Raw genomic sequence first — 10,191 nt, forward strand, 5'->3', positions numbered from 1 at the left:
TATTTTCTCAGTTATTTATGCCTTTTCCATTTTATTTTCAAAGACTTTTGTTTCTTAGATTTTATTTTTATTAGATTTTAAATATAACCATGTTTAGATTTCAATAGTTAGGTTTTAAAAGTTAAAAATAAAATATTTGTGACTCGTTTTTAATATTATTTCCTGACTCAAAATAAGAATTTCTCTTTGTGTAAGATTTGTTATTTTTGGATGTTCTAAATGCTTTAGACTTCATATTCTATTATTTTCTTCAAAATTCTTGGGATCTAAAGAAATTCCTAATGTGCTCATGAAAGCATGGTTTTATTCTTGGGCAATTTTCTTTAAGAACCTTTGTTCTTCTCTTTCTTTCTATATTTAAAGCCCATTACATTTCTTACAGTTGAGTTCTGGGAACTCTTTTATTGGTTTCCTGGGTTGGAGCCATTGTTTCTTGGAAGACATGTCTTTTCATTTCTATATGCTAGAATAATGCTGAAGTAACTTCCTATGGGAAAGAGAGGAATAACTTATAGAATTAATAATCTTGGATTATTTGTCAAAAATAAGATTTTCCTTTTTATAGATGAGAAACATTTTCATGCTAATAAAAACTTTGCTTGAAAAGACATTCCATGGGTCTGGAACATACCCAAAGACTACAGAGAGTAGAGGAGAGAAGACAGCAGGTAAAATGCTTTGTTTTGTATGTGGCTTATCAGGCTTGATCCCTAGAATCCCACCTAATCTCTGGAGCCTCGCCAGGTCAGATTACTGAACATAAAGCCCAAAAGAAGACCTGAACACTACTTGACTGTGGTACAGAAAATGAACAAAACAAAGCAATAAACACAAATTAAAAGTTCCTAAATTCCATCAGTCTTAAAATTTTAACTCATATGGATTCAAAAAAGATTTCCTATTTGGAAACTCTTTTCATACTCTCCTTCACAAAATGTTATAATTTTTATTTTATCTCTAACATTCCATAACTATACAATGATATATTGGAACTGTGAAGTGTAAGTTTACATGTTTGCTTATGTGAAATGGAAGAGTTTCAACATTTAGTACTCAGAATTTTTTTTGTTGGTGTCAGAGCATCCCATATGGTCCCCTGAATATCATCAGAAATGGTTTCTAAGTGCAGTGCCAGCAGTACCCTCTTAGAACCACTGGTTGTGGCCCAAAAACAACAAAATAAATTATTTGTAAATATTTGAAAATATTCAAAGAAAATTTTAATTTTTTTCTGCTCATTTATTTCTATCGTTACTATTAGAATCACCTTATTTAGAGGACTTATATATTTGTCTTATTATTTATCTTATTTATTTAGAGATCTTATTTATCATTTTATTTAGAGGTCTATATGAAAGGTTTTTTGGTTTTGGTTTTGGTATTTGATTTTAGGCCCCATCTGGCAGTACTCAGGTGTTACTTCTGACTCTGCTCTCCAAAATCCCTCCTGACATCCTTGGGGGACCATATGGCATGCTGGGGATCAAACCCAGGTTGGCTGCATTCCACAACGCATTCTGTTCTATGACTTTGGCTCCTATATGAAAGTTTTATAATAGATGTAAATATGCAGAAAATCCTTTACAAATTGTTATTCTGGAAGCTTTACTCATATACAAAAGCATGAAAACTTGAAAATATTTGCAAATTTGTAAAAATCACGTTTCAGTACTCTGAAAATTAACTGACAGCTTACGGTAACTGGAAGTGTTAAGTCAAGAAAAAAATATGTGAGAATTATGTATGAGAAAATATTGATTTGATACCGAAAAGCAATAATGGAAAAGTAGAAAAACTGAAAAAAATTACAAAACACATGGAAACTCAGTAGTGAAATAATTGACATGAATCCTACCTTACTGGTAATTATATTAATAATAAATGAATTAGCATTTTAAAAAACAGAGATTATCATAATGGGCTAAGAAGTTCATTATGTAATTATATATTCTTCTAGGGACACACTTGGTATTCAAAGACCAAAATAGGTTACAAGTGAAAGGAAGAGGGGTCAGAGCAATAGTACAGTGGGTTTGCCTTGCATACATTTGCTTTACATGAGGTCAGGTGTGGCCCTCAAACAAAACAAACAATCAAACAAAAATAAAGTGAAAGATGAAGAAATATATAGCAAAAAAGTCATTGAAAGGATTTGGATAGCTTTACTTACATATAAATATGAAATAAATTAGACCTGAAGATAAGAATTATTACTAAAGACAAAAAGGAACATTCTAATCTCATAAATAGTATTTTTATATGCCATAAATAGTACCCATAACATTTTAATAGGATTGATGTCATTGGGAAAATTGTACATGCACCGGCATATATATGCCAATAATATAGTTAAATTATGAATATCAATTTTTGCTTTCATCAACCTGATTTAAAGTGAGATGTACATCAATAAAGTTAATTTTAAAGAAAGAACTTTTCAATGGACTTTTCAATGGACTTAATTTTTTAATTTAATTTAACACCTATAAATTTTCTTTTAATTCTTCTTTTTTCATATATATTATAAGGCATGTTATCATTACCTTTTACTACATGTATGTATATTTTATTGTTGTTTGTTTAGGGGCAATACTATTATTCCTCAGTGCTACTCTGAAAGGTTCACTGGCTCAGGGTTCCAGTATCTTCAATCAGTGTATATACCTTGAGGTTCTTGGGCGATCATATGAGGTGCCTAGATTTAATCTGAGCCAGACTGTGCAAGGCATGCATCTTGCCCACTGTACTTTCTTCTCAACCCTACCTATATGTATTTTAAGTTTGAGTTTGATTTCTTTAATTATAGCAAACCCAGTATAATTAAAAATTATGTCAGATAGTTTAAATGTAGATATATATTTTTTAAAGCACCATGATTACAAAAATTGTTCATTGTTGGGTTTCAGGTCATAAACTGTATACCACTTTCACCAGTGCTCTTCATGTGCCCCGTTTCCCTCCTATACCTGCCAGTCTCTGGGGAAGGTATTTTGCTTCTCTCTCCCCCTTTCTCTTTCTCTCTCTCTCTAGCTTTCTTTCTCACTCTTCCTTTTTGACACTATGGTTTGCACTATTGCTAAGTGGAGGGGTACTATGCATGTCATTTCTCCCCTTTCAGCACCAAGTTCTTGTCCAAAGTTTTCAGTTTCAACTATCATTGTCATAGTAGACCTCTCTCTACTATAACTTCACTCACTGCTCCTTGTAGTTAACTTCCTACTATGGTCTGGACTTCTAATCCTTCTCTATTGTCTCTGAATATTATTATCATACTATCTTTAGCTTTTATTATATTTCAACAAAAATGATATTATTTTATGTCTATCCCTTTCCCTCTGACTCATTTCACTCAATATAATAATATTCATATCCATTTATGTATAAGAAAATTTAATGACTTCATTTTTTCCCAATGGATGCATAACATTCCATTGTGTAGATATACAAGAGTTTTTTCAGCCTGGATTGTTTCCAAATTCTGATTTGGACACCTGGATTGTTTCCAAATTCTGATTACTGTAAATAGTACTGCAATGAACATAGAAATGCAGAGAGCATTTTTTTTATTGTGGTTTGTGTTCTTGGGGTATATCCCCAGCAGTGGTATTGATGGATCATATGCAAATTCAATTTCTAGGTTTTGTTTTTTTTTAGGAATATCCATATTGCTTTCCAAAAAAGGTTGGACCTCTTTTAGCTGGTTCTCTTTGGGCATCCAGGATGTGGCTGCATGTACTCTTTATTTCTAGGAACTTCTCAGCTATGATGTCCTAGATCTAGACTATTTGTTGATTCTTCATAATTCTTCCTCAATCTCTGGGAATCCAATGACTCTTATGTTGTTTCTATTGAGTTAATCTCGGATTTATTGTCACCTGTTTGCTTTCTTTGAGAATTTTTTCTATCTGCTGGTCAATTATTTGTATTTATTTATTTATTTTTAATATTTTTTATTTAAACACCTTGGTTACCAACATGATTCTGATTGGGTTTCAGTCATATAAGATGACACCCCTCTATCATCAGTGTAACATTCCCATCACCAATGTCCCAAATATCCCTCCTTCCCTCCCCATCCCCACCTGTACTCTAAACAGGCTTCCTATTTCCCTCATATAGTCTCATTGTTAGGATAGTTCTCAATGTAGTTATTTCTCTAACTAAACTCATCACTCTTTGAGGTGAGGTCCATGAGGTGGGCTGTAAGGCTCTTATGTTATGCAGCTCATCTTTTAGCTCACTGATTCTATCCTCTGCAGCTGTTACTCTGGTGGTGAGGCTTTCCAATAAGGTTTTTATTTCTCCTACCAAGGTTCAGTCCTGTTATTTCAGTTTGAAGATTTCCCATTTTTATTTTCATATGCTCTGAGTCTTATTTGTGATTTGTTTGGTTCATTCTTGGGCTTTTTTGGCTTTGAAAATCCTCTAAATTACCTTCTTAAAGCTCTTACAGAGAAGCTATTGAGCTGATCAGTAATTGTTGGGCCTTCAGAGATATCTTCAATTTCTAAACATAGTGGTGCTCTGCATTGTTTCCACAGTGTGCCCTTTGTATTGTTGTATTTTCTATATATTGTGCTGGGGTTCGTTGATAGAAGATATGTGTAGCTGCAGAACAGAGTGGAGTGCCCATGTTCTTTTCAGTGAGCAGATCTTTCCGTGTCCATTAGGATATGCCTCAATGCTTCTTATGGGTGGTGGAAGTGACTTACCACACTGCTCTGCAGGTCTTGTTGTGTCCCATTTTTAAATGTGGAATATTTATGGGACAAGCATCAATGGTTAATTCTATTGACTTTTTAATTGTTTAATTTCTTATTATATATTGCATAGTGTACTTGAAAATGTTGGCAGATTTAACAGCAGGGATTTTCTATGACCTTAGCATTACATGTTTTCTATCAGGTTCTATATATATGATCAACCAATTCCAAGCTGAGTTTGTTTGGAACCTCCAGTCAACATAGATTTGACTACAAATCTAAGCTTTAATAATGAAATGATGAAAACTCTTCAGAAAATTATTTTTATATATTCTCTATGTCTTTATGTGTTTGACATTACAACTTTTTCTGTATTTTCTGAAGACAGAATTCCAATTTATCTTTATCTTCTTCAGTTAAGGTGGAGATGGCATCTCTTTAACATTATATGGGTGGGTCCTGTTTGTAAAACATAAGATCCCAATTTGCCAGTAATAAAAAGTACCGTAGGGGGAATCAAAATCTCCCCTTTATTCCAATGCAAATCATCACTCACAATCTAGGTCTCTAGATTCCTCAAAACCTCTGTCTTTCCTGATATAGACTAATATTTTGCATATTCAATATTTTGGAAAAGTATTTTGTTATCTAGATAAATTTGTCAATTTTAGCAAAATGATTCATCCAAACACCCTGAATCATTTTCCAACCAATAGTAGCCGCAGTTGCCTCTTTATTCTTGAAGTTCAGTTGTTATATTTTTTATGTGCAAATATAAATTTCTAAATTCTAAGATAATTTTATATTGATTGGTATATTTATTAATTTTATTTAAATATTATATATTTTATTTTCCATATGTTCTTTTCCCATATTCTGAAACATTTTTTGTATCCCATTTTCTTTTCTGCTTTCCTCACTTGAAAAAGTGAGTTCAATTTTATCAGGCGGCACAGTGGTGCTAGAGGTAAAGTGTCTGCCTTGCAAGCACTAGCCTAGGACAGACCACGGTTCAATCCCCCAGCGTGCCATATGGTTCCCCAAGCCAGGAGGGATTTCTGAGCGCATAACCAGGAGTAACCCCTGAGTGTCAAAGGGTGTGTGCCCCCGCCCCCCCCCAATTGAATTTTATCCAGTTCTTCACCATTTTGTGGAACTTTGTCAAACTCATTCGCAATATTCCTACAGCATTTGTTATGTACTCGTATCTTATATTTTCATGCCTTTTATTATTTTCACCATTCCTATTTATATTCTTTCTGAGATCTCAGTGTGGTTTTGATCTTGCTCTTTCATAAATTCTTCTATAAATACACATGTCTTTTGCTTAAAACTGTGTTTTGAATTTGTTTTTTTCAATAAACACAATCAGACATGCTTTGTGTACAAAGGTGACTACTTTTCTGAAGCTTATATCTTCTAGGACAGGGGTCTCAAACTCAATTTACCTGGGGGCCGCAGGAGGCAAAGTCGGGGTGAGGCAGGGCCGCATAAGGGATTTTACTTACCGAATATTCGCAATAAAAATCGCATTAGTAAGAAAAGAAATCACAAAAACTCGCATTAAGCCTTTGCATACCCCGAACGGAACTGCTTGGGGTATGCGAATGTTTAATGCAATTTTTTTCTTACTAATGTGATTTTTATTATCGCGAATACTGCGATATTTGAAGGCCGGCCACTGGCCACAAAATGTTGTACGGAGGGCCGCAAACGGCCCACGGGCCACGAGTTCGAGACCCCTGTTCTAGGATATTTCTACTAGTCTATAAAATATTTTTAATTGAATTTTTAATTGTGTTTATGTAAGGTAAATATATACTATCTGATGACTGATCTAAGTGTTGGTTTAAATGAGTCTTAGAACTTTTTATAATTCTGCTCTTTCCTTAAAAATATCTGATGAACCTGTGGACAAGGTTTACACATTCAGGGTTGATGTGTTTAAGATGGAGAAAGACAAGGAAGAAAGAAATATTTTCTTTTAGTCAGATAATTACACACTTGTCATAATTTGAAGGTTATCTTTCCAATATCCTAAAGGACTTAGCCTCACTAAGAGCTTGAAAGCTACATTACAAAGAAATATGTCACTTTAACAACGTGTCCAGTACATTAATAAAAAGTATTTTAAAAGTACCATATCGTTGCTGTTGTAGTCATTTAAATGATTGGAAGTAGGTATTTCTTTGTTATAGCCTATAAGAAATTTCTTCACTCAAATTCAGAAAGTAAGAATGAGACATGAATTCATTTCACAGTATTTTTGAATTTGATTTTGTTTAACCTTGTCTCCTTTAGAAATCTTGAGACTTGGGCTACTCCAAAGATGAATAAAAGGTAACTGTGCAAAATTCTTAAGGTGAATGCATACCTGGAAGATTTTATATGTTGTAAGATGGAAATGTAGATAATGCAGAGAGAGAGAGAGAGAGAGAGAGAGAGAGGAGAGAGAGAGAGAGAGAGAGAGAGAGAGAGAGAGAGAATGAAAAAGATTGGGGACAGGATTATCCTGGGCTTGTAGGGTTTGGGCTTTTACTCTGAATGAGATAAAAAAAATCACTGGTGGGACTTTAACAGAAGAATCAGACAACTGACATATGTTTCAAAAGAATTATATCATCTGGTAATTTAAAGTCAGACTACTGAGGTAGAAAAGTGGAAGTGAAGAGACCAGTGGGAAGACTATTAAAATGATAGAGGTTAAAGACAATGATTGGTCATGTTAGAATATTTGCAGTTGAGGGATTGGGAAGTGATGAGATTCCATTTATATATTTTGCATTTAAAACCAACATAATTTTCTGATTTATTGAATGTAGACTGTACAGTAAGAATGTTTAAAATAGCTTGAGAACTTAGAATTATGTATTGTTTAAAATGGAAAAGATGGGAAAAATACTGAGTTGGCCATGTTGATTAGGATAGATCAATTTGGGAAAAGTTAAGCTTAAGATACTTCTTAACACACACCCACTGAATCAAACATGGAATGTTAATGTAATAAATTGTATAGTTACTTCCCTAAGTTCATGTACAGTTATTGTTTATTTTTTCTATTTAGAAATAGGATTTTTATAGATGCAATAAAGTTGAGGGTGCATCATAATGAAATAGGGTGTCCCAGTAATATATTATGACTGTGCCCTTATAAGAAGACGATTTGAACAGAGGTAGAAACACATAGAAAAAATAAGGTAAGTTCATACAGATTAGAGTAATGCATCTATAAACCAAGGAATGCTAGTGATTGTATCAGCCAATAGAAACAAATTGAAGCAAGGAAGGGTTCTATACAAAGAATAGTTTTCCTGACATCATTTCAGGTGTCTAATCTTTATATTAGTGGGGATGCATTTATATTATTATAAGTCAACCACTTTGTATAAGTTGTCTATGAAAACCTAGGAAATGTATACACTTGTATTTATGTGGCATGGCCAGCATTTAGAAACACATTAACTCCGATATTCTAAATTTTTTAATTCTCTTTATTTGATCATGGCTTATATTAACTTAGTGAGACAAAAATCTGGCTCATCCAGCTGACACACATTGACCTTATTTGGAAGGCATAATTGTCTTGTTCGTTCTTATCATCGATCATGTCTTCATTTTTCATCTTCACTTTGTGTTTAGCAGATGATATTTCATCATAATCTCTTTGAGTTTTCATGTTTATGATAAAAAAAGTTTCAAAAACTACTATGCACCTGTTTAATGAATATAATGTAGTTATATAGACAAGATTACAAAGTATATGATAAATTTCACAACATGCCTTTTGACTGGCTCTCAGGTTGTTGAACATGAGCAGAATCAGTACATTTAAAAAATAGTGAATATGCTGCCATGTTCAATACCCTAGAGGTCATTTATATCTTGATATATCATTGGTAAATCCAGCCTGTGTTGTAGGTGAGAGAAATGACTGTCACCAGAAGAAATAGGGTCCCCAAGTGTCTGGGTAGGCATGGAATAATGATGCCAAAGGTAATGGTATGGATAATAATGCCAGAGGTTGTCCAGCTTCTAGTTACCACAACAAGTGTTGCAGAAGACTTGGGTTAAGTTAGAAGTGAGAGAAGTAGTCTAAAAAAGTGTGTTTCTACCTCTCTCTGAGCGATATATATAAGCCATTCATGGAACTGCCTGGTGGTAGTTAGGACTGGTACAGTTTGCTTGCTACAAGTTCCTTCAGGTATGGACAATAGAATTCCACATACCTTATAAAGCAGCTATCAGCACACACCTGAAGTCCACTTATTATGTACAGTGTGGGTACCTGTCCCCACCACCTGAGTTGATTAGAAGCTGTGGAGTATGGCTAGGTGGAGAAATTGCATTTTGCAGGAGAAGGAAAGTATGTTCTTACCTTGGCACAAGCATTCTGGGAACTTCTCCATACCCTACAGAAAAGAATTTTCAAAGGCAATGTAAATTGCACTGAATTAAGCTTATTTAGAGAAATTAATTTAGAGAAATGTGAAGGAAGAGAAAAGGCTACAAATTAAAAGAGCATGGACTCTCAAAAATCCTAGAATGGCTTTTGGGTGAATATGATTACAAGTTTTCCAATTTATTTTGGTCTGGAGTTGTCTGAGTGAGTGCATAAAAGTTAAATTAGGTGATGTCACAGGGGAAATGTTTTGGACTATTGATGGTCTATTATCATAATCTAATCCTAATCTTGATTTTCTCTTGTAATTTCTTCTTTTCTGGGGGAATTTAGCCTTCTCTGTGATACCTCAGTATCTTACAGGATAGTGCCTCAGTTTCTCCTCTGAATGGTGGCTCCTTTTCTCCATCTTCAAAGACCTCAAGTTTATGCATCTCAATGGTCTTCATGCCTTTGGGCTACTTCAGAGCTAGGTCATTTCTAATTTTTATTATTTCTTGAGAAACTCATTATCTTGGTCACTCTTTTATCAGTCTTTCTGCAACATTTGCACTTTAGAAAATGAAGATTGCCTTATTAATCTGCTGTGTAGCTAAAGAGCAAGCATTCATTCTACAATAACCTATCCAAGAACTTCAGAGGTCCCTTTTTAAGATTCTGAATCTAATTTTTTTTTATGGTGGAAAAACAAACATACAAAAAATGCATGTTTTGTCTTTTGCTACCTGTTCTTAACATTTTTAGTGATATGCAGTCAGGGAGACCTTAGAATCTGCAGAAAAAAAAATAGGCATTTGGAAAAGTAATGGGGAATTCTCACACGGTACAGATAAGTTGATGGTGTTGCGCTGAAAGCTAAGCATCTGGCTTATGAAAATTTTTGCTGTCACTGCTCAAGCTAGTCAGCATTATATAGTTCCTTGATCACTAGGGACTTTACGATCTGTCTTAAGCTATTTGTGTACTAACAATAACTCTAACCATTCATTTTGTGATTTCTACTATTTGTAGAAAAGGAAAACTAAATGATGTCTGAAAAATCTGAACATAAAGACATGTTAATATAAGGAGATTGCATGTTCAGAAACA

Source organism: Suncus etruscus, chromosome 16 (genome assembly GCF_024139225.1).
Source record: "Suncus etruscus isolate mSunEtr1 chromosome 16, mSunEtr1.pri.cur, whole genome shotgun sequence".
Taxonomy (NCBI): Eukaryota; Metazoa; Chordata; class Mammalia; order Eulipotyphla; family Soricidae; genus Suncus; species Suncus etruscus.